Source organism: Pezoporus flaviventris, unplaced genomic scaffold (genome assembly GCF_033815535.1).
Source record: "Pezoporus flaviventris isolate CSIRO_AGI_PZ_B2104156 unplaced genomic scaffold, CSIRO_AGI_Pfla_v1 ptg000001l, whole genome shotgun sequence".
Lineage (NCBI taxonomy): Eukaryota > Metazoa > Chordata > Aves > Psittaciformes > Psittacidae > Pezoporus > Pezoporus flaviventris.
In genome coordinates, this window is record NW_026892549.1 from 34,414,383 (window position 1) to 34,440,195 (window position 25,813).

General features: G+C 36.4%; 1 protein-coding gene across 7 annotated transcripts in view; it reads right to left on the reverse strand.

The window, feature by feature from the left end:
• The window catches only part of ADK (adenosine kinase), a 305,830-nt gene that overhangs the window by 125,638 nt on the left and 154,379 nt on the right, over positions 1-25,813 (reverse strand). The gene's annotated exons all lie outside the window — the stretch shown is intronic.

Sequence of the window (25,813 nt, forward strand, 5' to 3'; positions counted from 1 at the left end):
CATCGCATTACGCCACACTGCAAAAGGAAAAAAATATAATAGGCACATTTCTTTGAAAATTTTCATATTTATATTTCTGTGTATATATCAATTTTTACCCAGCTACTACAAAACCATCTACCCACATTTAAATGAAAACCAATTCTTAAAACTAAGTTGTACATTAATGTCTTGGAAGTCCAAAATAATAATGTACAAGCATAGTGGTATTAGAAGTGGGGGTTAATAAATATGCCTCACATATATCCTTTTTTCTTTATTAAAAATGTAAATGTGATGTAGATGGAGTTAGATCACAATTACTGGCACACTTTTATTATCAGCAGTGCTAGCACAAGTAATTCCTAACCTCCAACTCCCCTGATTGCTCATTAATATCCCTACAACACAGCTAGTTTTATGGGAGAACTGTTTGTGGGGTTGTTAGGAGATTGGCAAAAAAAATAATAAACACTTTTTTTCCTTTCTTTGGCCCCCTCAGTTCCCTGCTTAAATTCAGAGTTCAGCCCAATAGATCATAATACTAGACAAGCAAAGACACAAAGTAAGGACAGGGAGAACACACTTGAGTCCACTACCCTCCACAAGAAATGTAAGGACAACCTTGCCTGAAATTTTTTCAGACACTGAGATCTGAACCCTGCTGTCTCATTTATCTTTAAGGCTATATTGTTTGCCACAGAAATGTAGTAAGCACTTTTTAAAAATAATGCACTTGCACATAATTACACAACCAAAGTCAACCATTTAGCAATTTTTTTTTCCAGATGATGAAATGAATCAAAGCAGAATTCACAGTTTAAGGCCTGAAGGTGTAAGAGAATTAGCCCAGGTGTGCTCAGACATTTTTTCTGGAACAAACCACCTATGGCTCTTAGTGAGACACAGAAGCAAAGTACACACTGCACTGCTATCCCCCATCCTGGCTCGGCCTCATGGCATTTGTGTGCTCCTTTCAGCTAGTGGACTTTTCAAGCCCAGCAGATCCTCAGGACAATGAGCCACCCTAGCTGGACTCCAGCCCTTCATGGCAGCCACACACTTGGGCTTTGCTGTCCCTGAAAATGATTCAGACTCAGAATGATGTTTCTTTCTATGTCTGCTTCTTTACAGCGTTTCTTTTGAATCTGAAATCACTCTTGAGGATTCCTTGGGTGTATATGGATTATTTGGCCTGTGCATCCCTAGGTTTTTCTATGCTAGCAGAAATGTGTTTCAGTCACCATCTCATAGAGATGCCTTTGGTATGCCCTTCCCTTCTGGCTGGAGCGATTTAGGATAGAGTCAAAGCTTTAAAACGGCACTATTTTTTATAGGCAAGTTTAAGTATTATCTTCAAACTATCTCTTTATAACACAAATGCTAACAAAATGTTAAACACCATAGAAGGCGGTCTTACAAATAAGGAATAAGGTATGTCACACATTTTTAAGTAAATGCAGAATGCTTTCAGCACTGTTAGAAACATAAAGGTGACATCATTTTAGCCGCTAACAGAGGTGTGAAACTTGTTCTCACCTACCTGAGTATCTGAGTCTTATTATGCATTGTGTTTTGGAACATCCTTAAAATAAGGCTGATCAGATTAACCACACTCACCAGTGAAGCCATAAATAAAACAGCAGATCCAGCCAGAGCTCTAAAACTATAATTCTGAAATTAGTGCTGTCATGCACTTATGACATACTTGCCTGCTATATAATCATTTTACAACTAGTTTTCCCTGTTCCCTCAGGTACTAGTAGCTTTCCAGATAAATTAACTTCTAATATGTTATGGGAACATTGTTATTTCGGGTCAACATTTTCAATGTGAACTCATTGTCTCCATGAAGCAAAGAAATATTATAATCCATTAATATCTTTTTCAACAAAAAGGATGAAATCTTCCCCTGGTTAGGCTGATAAACACTCTGGTGTCAAAACCAAGCCTCTTTATCATGATAACCCAGAGTAATGGTCTGCTGCTCCAGGCACTTTACTTTACAGATGAAAAATCAGTTCTGCTTTCATGGAATTAGATTAATGCCGTAACAGGAAATACTTCTGGGGCTGAACTTGCTTCATGCCTTCAAAGCTGGCTGTAAATTTAAAATACTTCCTGAACTCAAAAGATAAGACAGGAGAGAAGGAAAAAAGAAAAACAGTGGAATGACCCTCTTTCTGAAGAAAAATATTGCTTCCTGAAAAAGCTGTCGAAAGCTACTTGCTAAGGGCATTGTGCTCCAGAGGGCCCAAGGCAGGTCTGGTTTAGCTGAACGTGAGGATTCTGGGTACATTTCAGACAGTTGCCATAAATCTGTTCCTTCCGTAATCCGCTCCGATAAACTTTTCTTTTTTTAGTCATCTTGGCCAAAGCTGAAGTAATAACTTTCTCAGCTTTTAGCAAATACAAAACAGCTTGCTATTTTATGTACAATATTTTCAAGGATTACAGCTTTGCAAACTTGGAAAAATGCTGACCCCAAGCCTTAAAACTGAATTTCAACTCTGAAAATGGACAACAAGCAGCAAATTCAGAAACACCTTTATTTATAAATAGCCTTACAATACAAGATGTAAGGCATTCTTAAGAGTAATTTCACATTTATAGTATCAGAACCTGAAGTCTGATACAAAATGTTACTATAAAGGTAGACTTTAGGGAATTCTGTGTTAAGTTTGTGAGGACAGAGTAAGTCTTCTTTTGTTCCATTTTCCATCAAACAGTATATACTAAGGAGTCGCTTGTTTTTACGTGATATACATTTAAATGCATAGAAAATCACATCACTAAAAACTCAGAATCAAATATCTTAGTAAATTTTATGATTAATTACTGAGTAATGATGACATTTATACAGTCAGAACGTTGAGTCAGAGAATCTGAGGAAGATAACATATGTGACTCCCGCCCATTCGTCTCTTGACTAGATGAGTTGTGCCCACTTGGGCCAACATTTTCAGAGATCAAGAAATCCCTTTTGCCTCTTACGCTTGTTTCACTCGGTACACTCCTGCAGCTGAAAAAAAACCAACCCACTTACTGTCTTGCCTCCTTGTTCAAACTCCACCTCTCTAATATCACTAGCCCAAAGACACATAGGTTTAAGTGTCTGTTCCCGTGCCAAGACACCAAGAGCAAACTCAATCATTAAGCAAAATTGTTACTTTGAAACAGTAAACTGGAAAATATGTTTGTTGACTGGCACAAACCTAAACCCAGCACAAAAGGGCTGATCATCTATCTTCTTGTAAGTATTCCTGTACAGGCTTCCATACTACATGTCAAGAGCTGTACGCTATTTCTGAATGTCAACTTTACTTCCAAGTTTAAACAGGTAAATAAAAAGCCCATCCACAAATAACCCTCAGTCTTCAAAGATCACATCAGATCCACAAGATGCATAGCCTGCAGCTCTCTAGTCATCTCTAAGCACCAATTTGATCAGTAGGAATAACTACAGAGGTTTCTAAAGATGAGTGGGAGGCGAGAGAATGCTGTGAAAAGGGCACGTAAGTAATGCAACCAACTCAATTTGATGACAGAATTGTGTAAAGCATGCATTTACACATTTTTGAGAGATCAGCTTGAAGCTGAAACACACACGCAGTTGTTTAAATGTTCAGGAAGACTGTAACAAACCAGATGCTTTTCTTAGTAGATTTTACATGAGCTTCTCACAGATTATAATTGGATACATTATTCTGCTAGTTCTTTCTGTAACAAGACTGCATGCTGAAATAAACCAGCACCGTAGCAGGATCTGCCATCTAGACAACAATTCCACCTTTGACCTTACAGTATGCTCAAAAGTCCAGAAAATAGAAAGGAAAACCCCCTCAAAAATCTATTTTAAGATCCCCTCACCATGAATTGTACCCTAAATGCCTGCTGTTTCCCCCGCATATGAAATCCATTCATAATAGGCAGTTCTCAGAGGTTTTTCTGGAAGGATTACAACATTGTCACAAGTATTCTTTTTGCTTGTAAGTCTTCAGGATCAAATACTTTTTACTGAACACCTTATACTACAGCAGAAACATACTGCAAGTCATACAGCTTAAGCACCAGGAAAAGGCAGTACTTAAAACAAGCCTTACTCAAGTAAGATAATGCTTTCAAAAGCTGTATTTAAATTCATATACTAAAATCATTCTGTGCCTTACTGCCTTGTAAGGAGTTGTAGGTATATGAGACCAGTTGATGCAGCAATAGGACTACCTGCTGTTAAGATAAAGTAATCTTGGTATATATAACACATCGTGGGCCTTTAACTCCTTTAGCAGAATAATGATTGATGAAGATGGTAGATGGTCCTCTATGCATTTTTTCATGTCAACGTTTTACTCATATGATACATGGAAAAAGAATTCAAAGGGAAAATGTAATATCACACCTACATATTTATCTGGGCAGCCTTATACAGCAGAATATAATCTTGTCCACTAACTTCTATAGAGATATTTTATACTGACTGATATGATATTTAATAATAAGAGCATAAACCTCACCAGAAAGTTAAATATAGACAAATGAACAGTTTGCTTTTATGAAATGGCAAATATATGAAAAAGTTAGTCACTATAAAAAAAAAAAGTAACAAACAAAAAATGAAAGCAATAGTAAAAAATACAAACTAAACTAATTTTCTTTTTTTTTTGTTTTTTTTTTTTTTTTTTGAGGGATGTATTTGTTTGCTTTATGGAAGATAGGCTGAATCTGAGACCTTGCGTTTCCTAGAAATAAACACGTTAGCTTCAATGTTGAGATCGCTGACAAGCAGAGCTCCTGCAACAGGCAGCCATCGTGCTGGTACGGGATGCCAGCAGCCCAGAAGTATCAAATACCCATAAAACTCTCTACAAACTAGCCCTGCACCACATCTCTGCTTCCGCAACACTTCCTCACATTCACAGACATCTGTTAGTTTCCTCTTTCTTTCTGCAGTACAGGCACTGATCTCACTGCTATGGGCTGAAGACCACACATGAAAACACTGAGAGTACACAGGCCATAGGTCACTTGAATAAAGAACCGTATGGATCCTCTGACAGAAAAACACAAATGAAAGACACCACAATGCTAAAAAACACATTTCAAGACTCCACTTATTTGTTTTTTTCAGAGTTAAAAGCATCATTATGAAAGAATTAAGCTCCTTTGTGAAATGGATCTGTCATATAGAAACTTCAGTGGGAGATTTTAGCCTTATCAATTATTCACACGTGAAGGAAATTTTTATAAATTAACATTGCTCCTGTCAGAATGTTGTTATATTTCCATGTGTTTAACAAAATGTTGCCTTCTTCCACCTACACTCACTAGAAATAGAGCAAACATTTCAGTCTTTTCAAGAAAAGCCACAGAAATACTGCTCTTCTAAACTTCAAACCCTCAATTTAATAGAGAGGCATTTCAAGTCAGAGTAGAAGAAGCTCTATCTTTTACTTCTTGAAGTTTATTACTTCAATTATTGTAATACATCAAGTCTAGAGTAAGACAAGATCCATAAGCAGAACATGTGATTGCGACAGGCACCAGCTGTAACACTCATTCATCTGCTGGTGTCTGTATTTGTTACAAAAGGGGTTCAAGACTTCACTTGAGTGAGCTCAAACAATGCTTTTTCTGTCCCACATGGATATCACATCAATATCCACTTTTGTGAGAGACTAGTCTTCCAGAAAATATTTGTTTTAAAAGAAGAGAACTGGAATACTCAATTTGTTTGCTATATTTAAGAAAACACGCTTCAGTGTTTCCCCTGAGAATATATACTTGGTATTTATGGGCAGGCTTGTTGAACTATCAGCAATGATTTGGAGCAAAAAACAGTTCCTGAGGTGGCAGCAGCATTACTGCTAACCATTAGCCCTTTTTATGGACACGGTTTTTGTTTTTTTTTCACATTTCAAAGTTCAATTGAAAGTATGGACTTTTTCTTTTGGAGTGTTGCTGTGTGAGTGGTAACTTACAAGGGAAGAAGGTAACTTACAAGGGAGAAGACTGTCAGCTGGATGCATTTTGCCACAGCAGAAAGTGTTATGACACAATACACAGTAAAATTCAAGCTAGAACAACTCCGTTCCTGCTACCATAGCTATGCTGAATGTGGATGCTGACAAGCTCCACAGTACGACTTCTAATTCTTTGCCACATATGATTATATGCCTCAAAAGGATTGATTAGCTTTAACATAACTCCTTAGGAAACATATGGGATAGTGATTTAGCTTACTGATTTAACTAAATCTGGGATGAGCCCCAGGAACCTCTGTGCCACACACAAGACACAGCAATGGCAAGGCATGCATAGTAACTGAAGTGTTATTTCACACATTGTGTTCACCCTCCCTCAAGATAAGCAAATCTTAGTGCTTATACTCAAGCTTTGAAAACCAGACCTAGCTCTGTAGTGTAAATGTACATGGTGATGTCCTTGCATAGTAACACAGGGCCCTTTTAGGTAGAAATCCCAATCTGAGTGCAAATATTCTACATTAAAATTTATTACTACCAGGTTGTGTGTGTAAAGTTACTTCCAGGTTACTACCAGGACAAATGTATTCCTGTAATTCAAGAGCGGACACAGAGAAGGTATGAATGGTTTTTGATTAACAGATCTGTATGGAAAAAAAATCTAGAAAAAGTATCTCAGAGCAGTCAATCAGGGTAAACCACCTGGACTGCTTATACTGTGGTGCCCTTAAGACTATATCCAAAGAAAAAGAAATTAAATCAGATGGTATCTGAAGGCACACATGCTCTTCTGAGGCCTGGGGAGAAATACAGCCCATTCACACTTCATAAAAGCCATGCTCAGACTGTTTAAGAAACTAGCAATATTAGGGGTTGGTGGGAGGAAAAGCACGCCAGCATGCCACAGCATACCCATGATGTCCATCTCTACTTTCCATGCTTTTCTTTGAAAGTACTTGTTTATTTCTTACATTTATCTATAAAACTAACCTTACAAAAATTGTAAGTGGTCTGCACAACAGCCCAAACTTGTGGATGCCCCATCCCTGGAACTGCTCAAGGCCGTGTTGGATGGGGCTTTGAGCAACCTGGTTTAGTGGAAGGAGCTAGATGATTTTTAAGGTCCCTTCCAACCCAAACCATTCTGTGATTCTGTGAGTATTTGCTGCAGTGCAAACATGGAATGATTTGTAAGGTTGATTTTCTACCTTCACTTTGAGCAAAGCTACAGGCAATTGCCAGGGTTTAGGTGTAGGAGAGCACCACTGTGATATATTCTTTTCATGATATTACTGATTCATTGCAAATCACTAACTGTTCTGGCATTTAAGTCATGTGTAACAGCCCACATTTTATAATTACCAAATTTTGTTTTGCTGTGGGTTGTTTTTTCTTTGTTTGGTTCGGTTTTAACTTACTGCTACTGGATACAGAATAATCTTACGTTTTTAAAGCAGCAAGTTTACACTCTTGAGAGAAAGAATACATACCCATGTATACAACTCTGTGAGTTGCCTAAATAATATAAAAAAACCCACAGAACAACTTAAAAAAAGACCCAAAGCTTTGCCTGCCAATTGAGAAATGGGGTTAAAACCATGTAAGCAACATCAATTTTCCTTTTTTCCATGTGGGATTTTCAACAAAATCTAATCTATCTAGATACCACATATAGAACTGCAAACAGATTTCTAGGAAGCATACAGTCTTTCTTCAGCTTGCCCTCTTCTTCACTGGCAGCACCAAACTAGACATACCGACTCAGGCCTCAAGTCAGGTACTATTCTCACATGCTGTCAATTGGTTCATTCCTTTTGTCTTTAAGCTCTTAAAATCTAATGACTGAGTTTTTTGTTTTCTTGTATCTTTTTAATCTCCGATTCTCCATCACTTGAGTGTATATACAATTCTATCTTAGGCATTCCACAGCCATTTAAATGAGTAAAGAAAGGTTTTCTATTTTAATATAAAGGGCTCAAACTAGGAAACAAAATGCCACTCACTCAAGGTTTATCTGCTTGAGAAAAACTCATTACCCACCACCTACAAAAAAAAAAAAAAAAAAAGAAGCAAAGAAGGATTCTAGACCAACTTAAGAAAGAATTCTGAATAAATTACAATCCTCATCTGAAATACAGGGTTCAGTTCTTGGGAGCCAGAAGCAGGGGTGGCTCCTGGGAGTCATGATGGCAGGCAGATCCAGTGTACAAAAAGAGAGTAACAAAACCTGGACCATGAATGTAGAGCTAGGATGCCACAAATATGTGAAAACTAAATATTACTCACACAATTAAGTTACTAAGAGAAAACAGAAATCTACACACACGGTGTATTAGGGCTTGTCCACACTGGAAAATAAATATACGGTAAAATAGATTATAATACAGTATGCACTCCATGGTAACTACTGGAAAGACTATACTTGGAGCTTATCCATGTCTATAGTATGAAAGTACATCTTGCAGCACCTTCAGGTTGTGTGCTTTCAGAGTACTCATGTAATAGAACGTCTACCATGCTATAAACTCACTCTCTTACTATTTCCTGGTTTCTGCAGGCAAGCCTTAGGGCTCTAAGGCTTTTGCACATATTAGCCTACTCCACTTCAAAAGTTAGACGCATTTCCTCACAACCTACCCACACTAACAAGATCCATATGTGGTCAGCCTGGCATTCTACATTCACATCATTGCTCACTCCATGTCAACCATCTAATATGAACACAACCTTTCTAGAACAGCTAGCTTCTAGCATCAGGAAGGACACAGAGAACAATTGCTCAGTGTCTCTCAGACTGTGGGGGCTAAAGAACATAAAATAAAACTACCAGGTGGCAAGTTCAAAACAAAAAAATGTATTTCAGGCATAGATTACTAAAGTGTATGACTTAATAACCCAGGATTACACAAATGGGTAAGTTAAAAAAATATTATTTACATTTATTTGTGAAAACCTCATAAACCTCAAGAACTCGAGCAACATGCTATCACTTTTACCAGAGGAAAACCTTAAATTGCAGATTACTGAGAGCCTAGAGAGTCTTTTGTGCACAAATCCTTATATCATGGCCATGCTCTCCTACTCTTCCCTTAGAACTTGTCTTACCCTATCAATACGTTCTTTCTCTCATTTTGTCCCACAGTTGTATTTGTCATTTATATTTGTTTTATTCTGTTTGGAAAAAAAAAAAGAAAAAAGAAAATGAACACTATCTAAATGCCAGTTTTACATGTTTAAATATCTAATAAGAGTAACATAAGAGGAAAGGAAAAAAAGTTTACTTAATCAACATCACTGATTTAAAACAAATAAAGGGTATGAGGTTAACTTTTGGGTTTAAACATAAAAGCAAATCAACGACAAAAATTTTGTCCAACCCATGCCTATACAGTCATATTAAACAACCTCCCTCTAACTTTGGAGAGCACCTTAAAGTATGAAGATCAACCAAAGCACAAAGTACTCCTAAACAAAGCATTGCTCTAAATAGCTCAACCCCCATTCAGTGAAAACCAGCTGTCAACACTCCTGCTACGTCACAGCTGGAGCACTATGGCCAGCTCCAAAAGCAGACTTACCCCACTGCTTCCAAGCCAGTCATAAACAGCCATAAATGCATGCGATACCAGCTTTGAAAGTGATAACAACTGTCATGCATTTCATAGCAAATTAAGTAGTTTTCTTCGTTTCTCTCATGTACACATCTTCTTAGGAGAATTTGCTTAAACCCACAGCAATTTCCCTAAATCTAAATCCATTATGACAAAGCAGCACCTTGAAAGAGTGCTTAACTTTGCACTTGACTTGCCAGTATCTGAAAATTTGTTTTCTGAAATTAAATTACCTTTTCTGACTATTTTTTTTTCAGATTAGCTTGCTGAAGTTAGATGACAAGCTGTCTTTTTATTAACGGAGGAAACCGCTGTAAAATGCAAATTAAAAATCCAAATACTCGCTATGAACATACAACACAGTGTTTAATAAAACTTAAACAAAATTTTAATTAGTAAGCACAGAGTATAATCAACATCAAATATCTGGGTGGTCTTATGAGCGTATAACAATCTCTTATAAAAATCTGTAGGTATATAATAAAAATACAAGAAAAAATAAGTGAAAAAATCACACTTAGATTTACTGCTAGTTTTGAACCACCCACCATACACACTCACATTAGCACAAGGCAAATCAACCACTGTTAATCTGGGGCTCTTAACAGCCAGCAGTCACTAAACTTCAACCACATATGTCTGGAGAAAATGATTTGTTTCCTTTATTGTGCTTTACTAATTCTAACCTTTCAGGAAAACCACACTGTAAACCAAATGGCATATCCCACATCCTAAGAAAGTATCTTAAACATGTTGAATAAAAACACGAGCAGCATTACCTACAGTGCACTAAACTCCTTTATGACATGCCCCCTCTCATTTAATTTCCTTCCCTATTGTGAAAAAAAGTCACACCTCTTATGTATGATAACAGCTACAGATTGTACTGTTACTGCTTTTCAGACAATTTATGAGGTCCATGACTCAGTTTTAAAGGCTCACATGATTGTGGGCTACCAAATCATGCAGCTCATTAGCCAGAAAGATTCTGACAGTGGCAAGATGAATTTTACACCAAATTAAAGTAAGCAACAGCAACCTTCCATGTGGCACAAGCAAATTAAACTATAAAATAAAAGACAAAGTATAGGGAACATTCTCATGAAGAAACTTGAGGTCTAGGGAGATGTAAAAAACTCCATTCTCTCTCTGGAGACTAAACCAACCACTTCTTGCACTATTAAGTCCTTTGCTTCCATACACCTGAAATCCAGGATTTTATTGCCAACGTGGCATTAATCTTTAATGTGGCAAGTTAGAGGGAACAAAGATGACTGAAGAATGAAATCCAATTTTTCTGGCCCATTATTACCAAAAGCGCAGAGAGTATTTTGGGGCTGAAGGATCTGTATTGAAACATTATGTCAAACCAGACTATACAAAACAAAACAAAGACAGATCAATCACATGTGTGTGCTTTTATAATGCATTTTAGAAAAAAAAAGAAATATTTTATATCAGACATTACAAGCTAAGAGCTTTTAGAAAATAAACTATAGAGTTCAATATAAAAAAACAGCATCCTAAGACATTTTAGGAAAGCTGTCTTCTCATCACAGGTTTTGGTAATGAAAAAATTTTGGGGCAATTACAAAGTAAAACGAGTCATTAATGATAATCCTTAACATCTGGGTAGAACTGGGTGGTTTATTATAATATATTCTCAAACATTTGTGGCAATAAACACTACTGACATAGAAGATGAACCCATAATGTTTCATAAGATTTCTAAAGCTTTTCATTCTTCTTTTTTTTTTTTTAAAAAAAAAGAGTTTAATGTGAGAACTGTTTTCATGGTTCTCCAGAACTTCTTTTTTGTCTTTTTTAATGCAAATGTTACTTCCTTCTAATTTGTACAGGTCTTACTTTCAAATCATCGTCCATTTCAGGGCAATCATAATTTCTGAGTATTGCTAGGTAAACTTATCAGTGAAGGCAAACAGAACTCCAAAGCAAGTATTACCCATGTAGAATTTAGAGCTAACATGCTTTATAAAAACTTATTTGACATATTTGAAAGATATTTAGCCAGAGCTCTTCGACTTGAAGGGGCTATAAGCACTTCCTAGATTTAGCCCAAAAATATGTACAGGATTGTCTATAAGATTTTGCCTAGTTCATAACACAGATTTTTAGTTTGTTGATTTCATAATAAGTACTTCATCTTACTTCAATTAAAATAATTAAGGCACATACCCAAAACAAGAGTAAAAACAACATAGCTGATACTTCTTTTCATTTAGCTGTGGTCTACTGTTGCCCCTCTAGTACAGATGAGCCACTCTGCAACGCTGATTTTTCGCTAGTGGCCATATCAACAGACCAAGGTTCTCATTATCTCAACCCCCCTTTTCTCACTGTACTAAAAAACAGATTTTTTTTTTCCATTGGACATTTTGAATTGGCAAAACCAAGAACACACATATGCTACCTAAAGGGCACATAATATTAAGACTTTGGGTGGTTTGTTTTTCTTGTTTTATGAGTTTTCCAGCTACCAGTGGAAGCAGCTTCCATTAGTTCCAAATAAAGCTACGCATTTCATATTATTTCAAAATTAAATCCTAGCTACTGTTAAAATTATAAAAATTGAAAACTTAGCTGAGTTGCAAAAAGAGGACAATACAGTGTTGTAAAACTGATGCAATAGTAAGTAGTTTATATTTAAAATAAATTGTAGGTGACTACTTTTAGCATTACAGTACATACAGTACTGATAAAAATGAAAAGACAAGATAATGACGGAACAGATTTTTGGAAGAAAGGTCTTACTGGCTTTCTAACAATACCACTCCTTAGTGTTAGGAGGAGGAGCAAATTACTTTCCAAATCCCAGCTGATGCATCAGTTGTATATACACAAATACATTTAGGTTATGAGTAGAAAGGAGGAAGCAAATAGCAAAGTTTGCTATTTTCTAATCTACCTGAGGAGAATGGGGGGAATGTGACACTGCTCTTCCTTCCTGACAATATGTCACTCAGCACCAAAATATCCTGTTCTCTGTCAAACGGTATGAATTATTCTCCCAAATGGAGAAACAAGAGGTGGTAACAATGACTCCAGGTTAAATATATATTGACTGTGATTCAATTACAGCTTTTTAGCTATTGTAACCATTTATAGCCTTCAGATTGAAAATGGAATTCATATCCAGGGTAGCATGCTAGGTGTTGCCTTTTACATGTGAAAGTCTAAATCCATCCTTGATTTTTCTACTTACTTACATATTATCACATGGTACAGTCAGAATTAAAAAGTTTGCCTTCAGGGCAGATACTAACTGTTGAATCTCTTTCTAGTCAATAATATAGGCTTAAAGAGAATTACGGCGTAACAAAACTGATTTTCAAATCTAAAATCAACAGCTTGAGGATTGCAGAAAACACAGTAAATGCTTTGCCATGGTTCACAAATGTGTGAGCTGTACTCTATTGTATTAATATTACCATAATTTTCTGAAAATAAAACATTACAGTACGTGTATTCTTTCTATGTAAAAGAGTAACGGACACAATGTTATAACATGCCCAGGAGCATTTTTTCCTAACATCTAAATATTGATACTTTTCTTTTTCACCTCTTACACTTTTGCCTCACTTTTCATTATTGTTCACATCTTTCTTCTCTCAGTAGGTCAAAAATGAAGAATGAGAGGTGCAAGCCATCAATCTTTCGAACTATAAATCTGCAATATTAAATTATCAGCTCAAAGTTCCTCCTTGTCCTGTACTGCATCCCAACAGCAGCCACAAGTGGATGTCTAGACAAGAGCAAATCAAGAGAAGCACAAGCAAAGCTTTTTAAACTGCCAACTATTTTCAGCTGAGAGGATTTCCTACAGAAATCTGCAGTTGCAGAAAGACTCAAGTACTTTTCTGATTCTCTCCCCTGTCAAGTCAGTGGTGACGTGACTGCTAGTGACAGGAAAATTAGCAGATGCCATCAGATTACCTTATTCACTGGTAACCTAGCCTTCACAGTTATATCAGTCTCAGGCTCCTCGGTTACATGATTTGTACATACCATTCTATAGTGGTTTTGCTGCTGTACCCCTATTCTCCAACCTAAGTTATCACTTCATCAACAGTGCAGCCAATAATCACTTATTTTAAAAACAAAACTGAAATTAACTTTTCTTACAGATGAAATCAACGTAGTGTTAAATAAGAAAAATAAAACAAAACAAAAAAACACAACCAAAACCCAAGCCAAAAAACACCCCAAACTATTCTAGCACACAGCTATCTCCAAAAATGACAACAGCATACTTTCTATAAAACAGGATATTTGGTTAGGGACCATGACTGAAGCATGACTTTAATATAAAATTGCTGCGCTAGATGGACTGAATAAAGCAGAGAATGTGCCTCCAATTACAGGGTTTTAAAATACCCTTTTCTGATACTGACCTGCTAAATGATGATATTGAATGTTTCTGTTGTTCCTTTTACCACTGTACAACACTTGGTACCAACTCTGCAATTGGACAGATTACTATGTGGACATTTTTGCTCAAAAGAAAAGAAAGGTGACACCAGCTTTCAATTCTACTGACATCATTTTATCATCATACCGATAAAACTAAGAACTTATTAAAGTCACATTCTGAAGGTTTGGAGGCTTTGTAATAGAAAGAAGTTCAATGCTTTCAAAGTAATTAGAATCTGATGATTTTATTTAACACATTTACTGTGCAAATGTTCAAACATTTGATCCTACTGCAAGTCAAACCTCACAGTATTCCATATAGGAGGATATTCTAAAAAATTTAACATTTTCTGTTCCCCTTCCATGAACTACGTTTTACACTTCTGCTGCTACTGAGAAATGCATTAAAGGCAGGTCACATGATTTCCCTCATGTCAACAAATGATGGCTCAATTAGGCAGATAAGAATCTACAGCCCTCAGCAGAAACTCTCTTCAGCCCATTCTCAGCAGTATAAAGAAGCACTTAGGGACAGCAGTAGTTCTGGGAAATGAATACTTGCTATCCTTTATTATACACACTCATTGAAAATTTCTCTTTTTCTTCAAAGAAAATTGGATCCTTCATGTTGTTGGAAATTTTCAGTCACTTCTAGTTTGTGAATTTTTTCTACATTCAGCTACAGTTCATGATTAAAATCAACATAATGGTGAGGAATTTTAATTTTAGTACATTGTTCTGCTAAATTGTCTCTCAGAAATAAGATCTCTTAATAAGTAAACGAATAAAAAGTGTTAAGTTTTGGCTCTAGTCCTCAAAGGACAAGGGAAATTCATATTTAAAGATGAAATTAATTCTTACCTTACTCTGCTGTGATCAAGTGCCTTAAGAACTCCATATACAAAGTGTGCCAATGATAGCAAGCCCAGCTATAAATGCCAATATTCTCTTGGGTGCTCTCAATGGAGGATAAGGTTGTTTCTGCTTACTTCCAATTACTCATGCCATCTTCCATGCCCACTACCTGCCATTCTTTTGCTGAATTTCTTAATTTTAACCCTATTGTGAAGAAAAATCTATTAAAAATGCTGTGGTCTCTTACTTCAGGTTATGCAGAGAGAGTAAGACAGAATACTCAGTACCTCCCTCCTTTTTTTTCCATTTGTCTCATTCTTTAAGATTTTACGACTCTCTATAATGCTTAGCCTTTACTTTTCACAAAACACCTCAATGTTGTTCAGCACCAATTATACTCCATATGGTCTTAAAAAGACATGTTCAGAGGCATATGCTGAGGCATATTTCATGCTAAATACTGTTAACTGCTGTTCCCCACCATTTTCCAATCTGCAGGAAAGTATTGTTATATTGCATCTGGCAAGACCATAGTTCGCAAAAAACTATTAGGAGGAGTGGAACTGTGCAAACCAACTTCAGTAACTTCAGTATAAAAAGTGTCACAAGACAGATTTCATCTACCGATTGTCAAGGGCTAGACATTATTACCCACATGAGAAAACTTGTGAGTTAGAAAGGTTTTTGCCGTATCTATAGACTGTGAGGTCTGAGTATGCTGATATTGATGGTGAATAGTATCGCCAGGTATTTATCAAATGATTTTGACCGGGCAGCCACATTATTTAGAAACACGGAAAAAAAACATGTTGTCCTTAATCAAAATAGTTGTGCCAATAAAAACCTCAGTGCAAGTATGATTAGCCTGAGAAGGTGAGAGCATTTCTGCTAGTATAGCAGCTGTTATAAACTGTTTCCACATTAGGGTGCTTATGCTAGACAGAAGTGTAAATCCCCAGGAGGGTTTTCCACAGCAGCTGCATCAGCAAAATCCTTCTATTATAGACAAAAATCTAATTGCCCTTAGCTTTTGTATAAGTCAAACCATTGCAAGGATTAACACTGGTGGTTTTGTTTTGCTCATACTGTTAAAATGACATCATCAGTCAGTCCTACCTTCTAGCATGATGGTCTGGATAGGTCTCAGAAAGGAACAGTGTCTAACTCTGTTTCTCCAACTTTGGAATTTCTTCTAAAACTGCACTTATTCAGAGAATTAGTATTTCCTTAAATATTCCACCCAGGAAAAAGGAGGATCTTTCTTTTGGCAAACCAGACAGTCTGAAGGACATTTAGCAAGCAGGTGACCCGCTGCACTGCTGACTGACCATTAGCCCTGCAACTAATGCTCAGCCCTACCTTAAGGGCACAGTTCCAATTTTTTAAAATGAACCTCAGCAAACACCATAAAGATCTCAACTAAAGCAGATGTCACTTACAAAAGCAGAAAAGTCTTTTCCTGTGCTGCACCAAAGCCAATCCAGGATCTGTCTTATGTCCCATAGTCTCTTACAAATGAACGTTCAGAGCCTGTTTTGGGGATTAGTCAATTCCTGTTTCAAATAAACCTGGTGACATATAGGGTTCACAGGACTCACCTCTTCTACTTCCTAAAGGGCCAAAGAATCTATCGCAAAGTTGTAGAAAGCCCAATCTGTAAGGCATACTATGCGCACATTTAGTACATTATCATTGAAAATCTGTGCAGAAGCATTTTTGAAAAATACTTTTTTATTCTAAGCACACGATTGCTAAACACATTGTAGAATGCAAATTTCATGGACATATTTTTAGGATAATGATTAGCTATGCTGTAAAAACATTTTTCTTTTAAAAAAGATAGTTACTACTTGCAGAATCAAAGAGTAACCCTCAGGTTCCTATCCTCCTTGCAACCTCTGCTATTTCAAAACACCTGTAGTCTACAGTGTAGGCCAGTGGCATTCAGTACAGTCCAGTCTTTGAGCTAAGAGGAAGATTATATGTATATTGTACTATGTATACATATTTTAACATTCTATAATTTCAGTGCAAGAATTTCTGTCTTTGAAACAACAGAGTGCTCAATTCAAAGGTCAGTGGTGGGACTCATTGATCTGAAAGGTCTTTTCCAACCTAAAAGATTATATGATTCTGAATTATTAATCATAACTTTTTGCATGGGGGAAAAAAAAAGAAGTTTGTGCACTGTCCCCATTAAACACACAAATGATAACTGAAACTATCATTTCGACTTCAGACCAAGGAATGGGCTACCATAAATAGCTTAATATAGCTCCCAAGTTACACATATGCACATAGTTTTTTCTGTTAAAAAATTAACCTTTTTCATGTAAAACAGAGCACAATTGCTATAGTATTTGTATGCGGTCCTTTTAATGTAGCAACTGATGACAGAAACAAAGATTTATATTCCAGGGCGATGCAAACTATGACATCTCCATGTGTTAGTGGAGATGTCATAGTTTGGCATAGAAATTTATATTAAATTACCAATTTAATATAAATTTTGGTAGTCAGCATTCACAATAAGCAAGCTACCTCAAATGAGAAAAATTCACAAATTCCAGTTTCAGGGAACAGTCTTAAATTAATGATTCTTTTTAAGCCTTAACAGAAGTACTGAAACGAAAAATAATTCAAGATGGAACCAATACTGGCTTCAGTCGGAGCTTTGAATTCCTCTATTTGCTGCTGCTTTAGTTTTGAGATTTTGCTCTAAAAAGTTGACATGGTAACAGACAAAATTCTTGTGCTCTAATAAAGAGAACATCTATTACAGACTGACACGCAAGAGGATCTGCAGTAAAAATTTCCCTCACCCCTTAGATTATGAAGGCTTTCTTTTTTAATTTACATGTAAATGGTGTGTTAAGTCTGTCCAGACTTTACATCTAATTTGAGACCCACTGTCCCTAAAGGTAGAGGCATCTGGAACAGAGGTCTCTGCAGTGGTGTGCGGGCAGCGCAGCGGGTCCCTGGCCCTGGTGAATGCCTCTTCTCAGACTGCTACAAAGCCTGCTTCAACCTTTGCAGACAAGTAGTTCGCAACCAAGAGACTTATTTAGTATTTCAACAGATTTACAAATTCTACTAATGAAATAAAAGCATGCCCTTTCCTCTCCCCGCCCCCGCCAAAGAAAAAAAAAAAAAAAGCAATATACTTTTAAAAACGTAATGCAATCACAACCATTATGTCAATGAAAATTACTTGCTGGGTTTATCTCTGTAGGTATCTGTCAAATGCAAAGCACACAACATCTTTGGAGTAATAATGATGTTTTATCATTTTAATTACAAACACTTTGAAAAAAAATCCCTAAAGTGTACCAATTGGGGTGGTCTGAATTAACAGTAGGTTGACAGCCCAAGGGTAGCAAAAATAGATTGAGCTACCAAATTTCATAGTAGTTATAGCAGCTGTTTTGTTGCCTCAGGGAAGCTGGGTATTTAACAAAGCAGACAGCTTGGCATTGGCATCTGATTAGTAATGTGGGTATTGTTGGACAGAATACACGCAGTTCTATTGTTTCACTGTTTGATTACGAATTTGGAGAGCTATGGCATCGCTTAGCTTTTAGAGTTAGCTTCTATATGTTCACTTACAGGTACTGTAAAAGGATATTTTTTCACTTATCACTGGCTGCAAGTAGGGAATATTGTCTTGAACATGATCGATGAAACATGACGGGATTTAAATGTCAGGGTCAGTTTCATCCCCATTTCTGTGCCAAAATTTTGTTGAATCGACTGTATAAGTTTTTCTGATTGGGGAGAAAAGTGAATAAGGTGAAAACCTGTTCTTCCCTTAGCACAGGATACAAATTATTTGGAATTTTAAATCATTTCAAAACAACATTTATTCCAGTTTAACATTACAAGGGAAAATTTCTCTTCACAAAAGAAATCTCGGAGGAAAAATCCAACTGTTGGGGTTTCTGGGAGAGGGGATTGATTTTTATTTTTCTAATCCTGCAGTAGCCTGACAGTTTGGATAACCACTGGGGGTAAGAGAATCGCCAGTTCAAAACCAATCTGCTTAATGGCAAAAATCTTAGTTAACATGCTTTATCTAAAAAGGCTTGATCTTGGGGAATAACCTGAGCACAAACAACAATATTACTCTGAGGTTTGCGTTTGAACTTCATACAGCCAAAAAGACCCCCCACGTGGCTCTTCTCTCTTTCATTCTTTAAGTATACATCACAAATTATTGGTGCTTGTTGGCAGAGTTCAAATCACTGAACTCATTGCAAATAGTCTACTTCAGCTAGAAGTACATTCTTTTACTCTATCAAATCCATCTGAGGTAATAAGACTTGATGTTTTATTCAACAGAGCTGAGGAAAATTGTTGCACAATAGGTTAATTCAAAATGGCAGCATAGAAAATGCATCTGTCAGTGGGGATCAAATTACAGGGCAAGCTCCTCTCAATGCTTAGAAAAACAAGTCTGCAGTTCTACAGATTATGTGCATGTGTGTGTTTAAAGGGGTGGGAAAGGAGCTAAATATCTGAGCTAACCTCCAATTAAAGTCAATCATAAAAACAGCCAATTTAATGAGTACGGATTTCTTTGGGTAATTATAACACCAACCACTTTTTTCTCCCTCTCTTTTAAATCTGTAATTCTGCCTTCTTGTTATTGCTTGCTTTGTCATTAATCGCCTCGGGAACTTGATTTCCTAGCAACAGACTCTGCCACCAAACATTTGGCTCCTGTTCAACATTTTCTTTGTGAAAAATGGCACTGCTATTGCTGCCTGGCTGTTGCAGCTAGACTGGCTGTGTAAGTGCTCTAATAATGCATTCTTCTGAAAAACACCCAAAAATCACATGATAAAAGGAGCGATGACTGAGCTTCACTAATTACTGTGCTGAAGAAGTCTATCTGCAATTTAAAGGCTACTGGGGCAGGAGGAGAATGACAAGAAGGAAAACGTATATTCTTCATATAAATAAATATAATAAATAAGAGAGAGGTGAACATTTAGAAATAAATATTTTTATGATGTTAGACAGATCCACAGTGGTTTCTTATTAAGAGAAAAAGAGGTACAGTCTTTCTTGAAAGTTGATGATATATTTTTCTGCATAAAGTACAAAGCATTCATCCTTGAAGAATGACACCCTGAGAATCAAACTTCACCAAAAATAGGCAAAAAAAGTTTCTAATTCACTTTTTCATATAAATCACTTGAGAAAACTCTGGTAAAATTGTCTATGCATGAGAACTTATACCTAAAATGGTAGCATAATGCACACCGCATCCTGAAGACATCACAGAATGACATAACACATGCTTGGTGCAGTTTAGACAAAGCTCTTTTTTTTTTTCCATTTTGATGCAAGAAATGAAGCTGTGAAATTCTGTATTTATGAGAGTATTTTTCCCATATTTATTTTGGAAGCCAGTAAATGGCTGATTTGCTTCCTGATTAGTTAGAGCACCTATCATGTGTCCACAACAAATGCATCACACTTCAGCTATACCTTCCGGAAAATACAGTCTCTCAGGATGGTGGGTTTCAGGAAGGTGATGTTATCCCAGGCCAGCAAAAATGGACACAACTAACTGTTGCTAGCCAAAGGTTCTTTTTTATGATTAAGACATTCAGAATGGCATTTTCCTGGCCATAAAACCTATTCATTATTGTGAGAAATAGTTTTGCATGTCAAATGGCATACATACTGATGCCAGAGCACTATGGCAGAAGTTATCAATGGAAAAAAAGCTATTGTGGAGTTATTCAAACAAATGTCTTTTTTTAGGGGATATTTTGATTCCTGCCAGTGTCTACATCTCTTGTTTCCCATGATGCACACACAGACAAAAGAAAAAAAAAAGAAAAACTATCACAATCCACTGTAAATTATCATACTTATCATAGCAGTAAATTACAATAAAAATGCCTTCATTGAATTTGTTTCTGAAAGGAGGAGACAGCACAAAAGAAATTTCATTTCTACTTACATTGTTATAATGATCAGCATTTTTTTTTCAAGTAGAATAGCCAAACCCCAAGTAAAATACTGTAGAATGTTATTTAAGCTTTGCCATACATTGCTGACATCAAGCTTATGTTTTGACACTCATGCTGAAACCAGATAATTCTGCCATCAAGCCCACTACACCACCACACTGTCTCTCTGCTTAGACAAGCACCTAGGCATTAGAAAAAAAAAAAAAATAAAAATACCACAGTATTTGTTGAAACATACCAGGGTGGTTGGAGCTTTAAAAACTTTTCCTTCTGCAGATACGTGGGTTACACTGGGTTCGTTACGACATGCTGCAACACATTTCCTACTTGACCAGAATACCTGGCCTTGATCAGAACTATCATTAACATCAAAATAAACTACACTTGCCATTAACTCCGTAAACACAAAAGAGATGCTGAAGGTGGTGAATATAAGTTAACTGTGGGATAACAAATCTAAGCAGTATTATAAAATTTAATACTTTTATACTTAATGTGGTACAGCTGAAGGGCATCACCATTGAGAAATTTCTCCTATTTGCTACATGGAAGTAGGAGAAGGGAATGGTTTAAACTTTTACAGACTGTGAAATAACAACAGCCCATGCAAAGCTGAGTGAAAGCTTTATCTTCTCTGAAAAGAAGGTTGTATGACAATACTGAAAGCGAACAAGCCAAAATTCCGCTGCACATAAATAAGTCTTAGTGCTACATAAAAGCTTCATTGCTCCTCTACCCTCTACCCACAATAGGAAGCACAGGAGCTGAAGTATTCAGGCACTGTAAATACAAATAGTTAAGACAAGAGATCAAAATGCATAAAGTATGTTGTAAAAATGTTCCCACTTCTCTTTAATGGACACAGGTAAGCATGAGCATCAGCAATGCCATACCTATATGAAATGACTAGGCAAGGAGTCTACGTAAATGCTAATGAGAAAAGCTTTGAAAGACATTACTTATAACACCAGTGCTTTAAGCACAAAAACTATACCCTCAGAAACCAAATTCAAATACAGTCCCTAAACAACAATCTACTATTTTCCTTTGTACAGAAAAGAGACAAGCATGTTATTAAAGGAAGATCTGTTTGGTTTTTGGGAGCGACTTAACCGATCCATTCTAAGCTAAGACTCAAGTTACTACAGACCAGGTACCTAACTGCAGTCAATCCTGCCATTTCATATGCTTAGTACAGGAAAGTATTTCTAAAAAAAAAACCAACCAACAAACCAACAAGAAAACCCAAAGCACAGAAGGAACTTTCAAGAACACATTTATTACTTCAGCACAAGATAATATTGGCGTCAAGTGAGAGTGTTTCACCCATCTAATGCCTCCAACTGCAAACATAAAATGAATGCAGGTGTTGGACTGAAGAACAAATTGAGTAAAGCTAAATAATTGGCAGAAATAAAGATGGCTAACTGGAACAAGAGAGAACACACATCTGGGAAGCACTGCGCTTGGAGCAATAATGCTCAAATACAAGCAGAAAGTTAAAATTCAGCTGTCTGTATGAGCAAGCAGTGTCAGTTTTCACAAAGTTAAGATTTCACAAGGTTAAGTGCAGCTTTTAATGCAATAAAGCTGTTTCTTCCTCCCTTTTCCATTTTCTTCCCATTAAGAAAGGACAAGTGCAAAATTCCTTACAGAGTAACACAGAGGTGGTTAATGGAGTCAAATAACAACTGAAATTCCCCTTAGTTTTTTTTTCTCTTAAGTGGATTATGTTTTTAATCAAAAACATTAACAATAAAAAAAAATCTTTGTACCCAAGCCTTTGTAAGATATGAAAATCAATAGCTATATGCTGCAAGTTGCACTGAAAATGTTGAAATGTTTGTGTGAAATGTCAAAGAAAATGAGGACCAGCAACTTCCATAGATTACAGCTGGTGTTGAAGATATTGATGATCTAAAAAAACAAAAACCCCCCACAACCGAGTACATGTTATAGAATTTAACTTAGAGATCCCTACGTAAATAAGAGTACTAGCAGCAGTTTAGTAAACGCCTCTGAAAATAAGGCAAACAAGGTGTGGAGATGTGGAGTTTCATCACGCAAGTTTGTAAGATGCAACTCTAATAGATAAGAATTCTAAACGGCAAGTCCTGACAGAAAGCATAAATTCACAGAAAGAAAGAAAAAGAAAAAAAATTAACATCTTTTCACATCAGGTTGTGTCCCATTCACAATTTCACAAACAGAATTACAATGTTTAGTCTTATCGTAAGTCTCAACTTATTCTGAAACAAGGAAAATGTCTGAGGAAGAGACATATTCTAGCCCCAGTAGGAACCAAATAAAATCCCTCACAGTGAATTCTAATCAGACACCACAGCTAGCACAGCTAGCTGATCCACAGTGAAATGAATATGACAGACAGGAAGATATGATGTCAATGGTAGAAATTACTGCAAGTATATGAATTATATCTGGAGAAGGGAAAGAAATTTCATAGAGTTTGACAGCACATGCAATCTATCTTAAATGATACAAAGTAGAGTAATTTTAAAGGATTAAAATACACCTTTAAAGTTTACTATCTTTGAGAAAGCTGGGGCAGCCTCTGTATTTTGCTTCTATCTGTGATTTACAGGGTCCTATTCTTTGCTAGTCTTTCTCCAATTTGTCTGCCGGATCTGATTACCAGATGGCTAAAATAAATGTATTGTGTTCATTCATGGTAACAGAAGTTGTCTTTAAGGCCTCTGTCACGGCTTCACTATCTTTTCTTTTGTACTTACTCCTTCCTCTGTAAATTGATTAGATTTCAGAGCTAAGTTTCATCTGAGGACCATTCTGTTCAATGCTGCACTGAAAAGCATATTATCTGTTCTAGGAAGCACATACAGATGACCAAAGAATATCACAGACCTGTCTTAAAGCAACAACTGCCCTGCTCTGCCAAGAAAATAGATTGTTCTATAATCTTAGGACACAGATTTCCAGAATAAGTATCTGTCACTTACATACATTCTAGTGCAATCCAATAAATAGGTGTCAGTTGGACAGAAAGAAGGAAATGAAAAGCAACATATGCGCAGTGCAAAGCCAAGGAAGGTAACAAGACTTGAAGTGAAGACAGACATCAGTAGACAAGGACTCAGAGAGCTACCCTGTACCTCAGGAATGGCAATTGTTCACTACATGGTTTTGTTTAATGTGGTAAACTGCTACAAACTTTCAAGTAAAGAAGATAAATGAAGGAAAAGGATATGAATGTACTTTAGCATGAGCATGTATGGTTCTACACACTGTCTCCTTTCTGTAAGGAGTTACATGTGCCACCTGCGATCTTAAATTACAACAGTCTTAGAAATCTCTTAGAAGAACCCACCTGAGTGGGTGTTTTTTGCTACAGGTGTGAACCAGACTCTTTACCTAACAGATATCCTCCTGCAGTTAGATGCTTCCCTAATCTGAATTCCACTTTGAAAATATCCAGCACAATTTATTACCACTTCAGTATTATTTATTTAATCATTAACATATGAACATCTTGGGGTTTATTTTCAGTTTAGTACAATACTTCTCTTAGTCAAAGCTTGGATGTCATAGGACTGGCACCTGAAGAACAGCTTTTAATATATATGAAAATCAGCGTACTGCATCATCTAGACAAAATTCAAGTGATCAAACTGACTGAACACAGAAGACTGGCTTCAGAGCTAAAATAAGATGAAGGCTATATCTTAAAAAAAAAAACACGCCGTTGTTCACCTCGTGTAATGTTTCCCATTTATCCTGGAGCTCTCCTCTAAGTTTAGTTTATCTAAATTGCATCAGATCATACCTTGACTGGTAATTATAAATAAGCACGGTAAGATAAAAAACAAACCAACCAACAAACTAAAACACAAACAAAAAAACCCATCAAAAATAAACAACCCCCCTCCCAACAACCCAAACCAACAAACAACCAACTTAGTAGTGCAGCATCGCTTTTGATAACATCTGACATTTGATAACATTCTTCATTTAACTATACTCTTAGCCTTTCGGTATTTATTTAGCCAATAGCATTAATTCCTAAGCATGGTATCTGGAACAGACTGAGGTATAATTATTGGGAAAGAAAAAACTCAGAACACTTGAAAAACAGAAATAAAAAGTGAGTATACAATACACCGATGTGTTTTTTCAACTGCAGCACAAACATATGGTCAGAACAGTGGGATGTATTTTCTTTGTGCACTGAGAAGGTTATAAGTATTTTTTGACAGTTATAAAGGGGCAGTCTTGGCCATACACAAGAATCAATAACAACCATGTAAAGCCTACAGCAGTGCACACTAACAGGCTGTAGGAGACATTAACACTACCTAAAAGAAATAACTGTATTTTCAATGAACTTGTTCCTCCTAGATAATCAATTTTTTACACTTCTTACCAGCTGTTCCTGCATAGCTCAGGTAGTGGAATGGAAGCAGCTGTCGTAGGGAATCCATATTATTACATGCACGTTACGCAGTTTTAATCTGTCATAGATGTTTGCTAATTTTGATCAGTCATATCAACTTGGGAGCAAGATGAAAACAAATTCACCACTCCTATTTAGCCAAGATGTAATCTACACAAACACACTAATCTGGCTTGATTAATTCTGGATGACAAAAAAAAGAATACTAATTGTGAATCTGCTAATGCCCCATCCTCAAACCCCCTTTATTCCAGGAGTAAGATTTCATCATTAAAATCAGTTTGCCCCACCGCCCACATTCAAGAAATTTGTCACAATCATTGTTTCTGAAATATTGAGTTATAAGGTGCCATAGTAATTACTATGGAATAAATAGCAATTAAGATTGTTCACACAAATAAGCTCAAACTGTTTGCAGTGAATAATTATGCTAATAGTGTTTTTCTACATAATTTGTGCATCCTTCACAACAATTTACTAGAAAATGTGAAATGTAAATTTGATGCATTACTACAAAAGCTCTGAAAATACATTCAGTTCTTATGA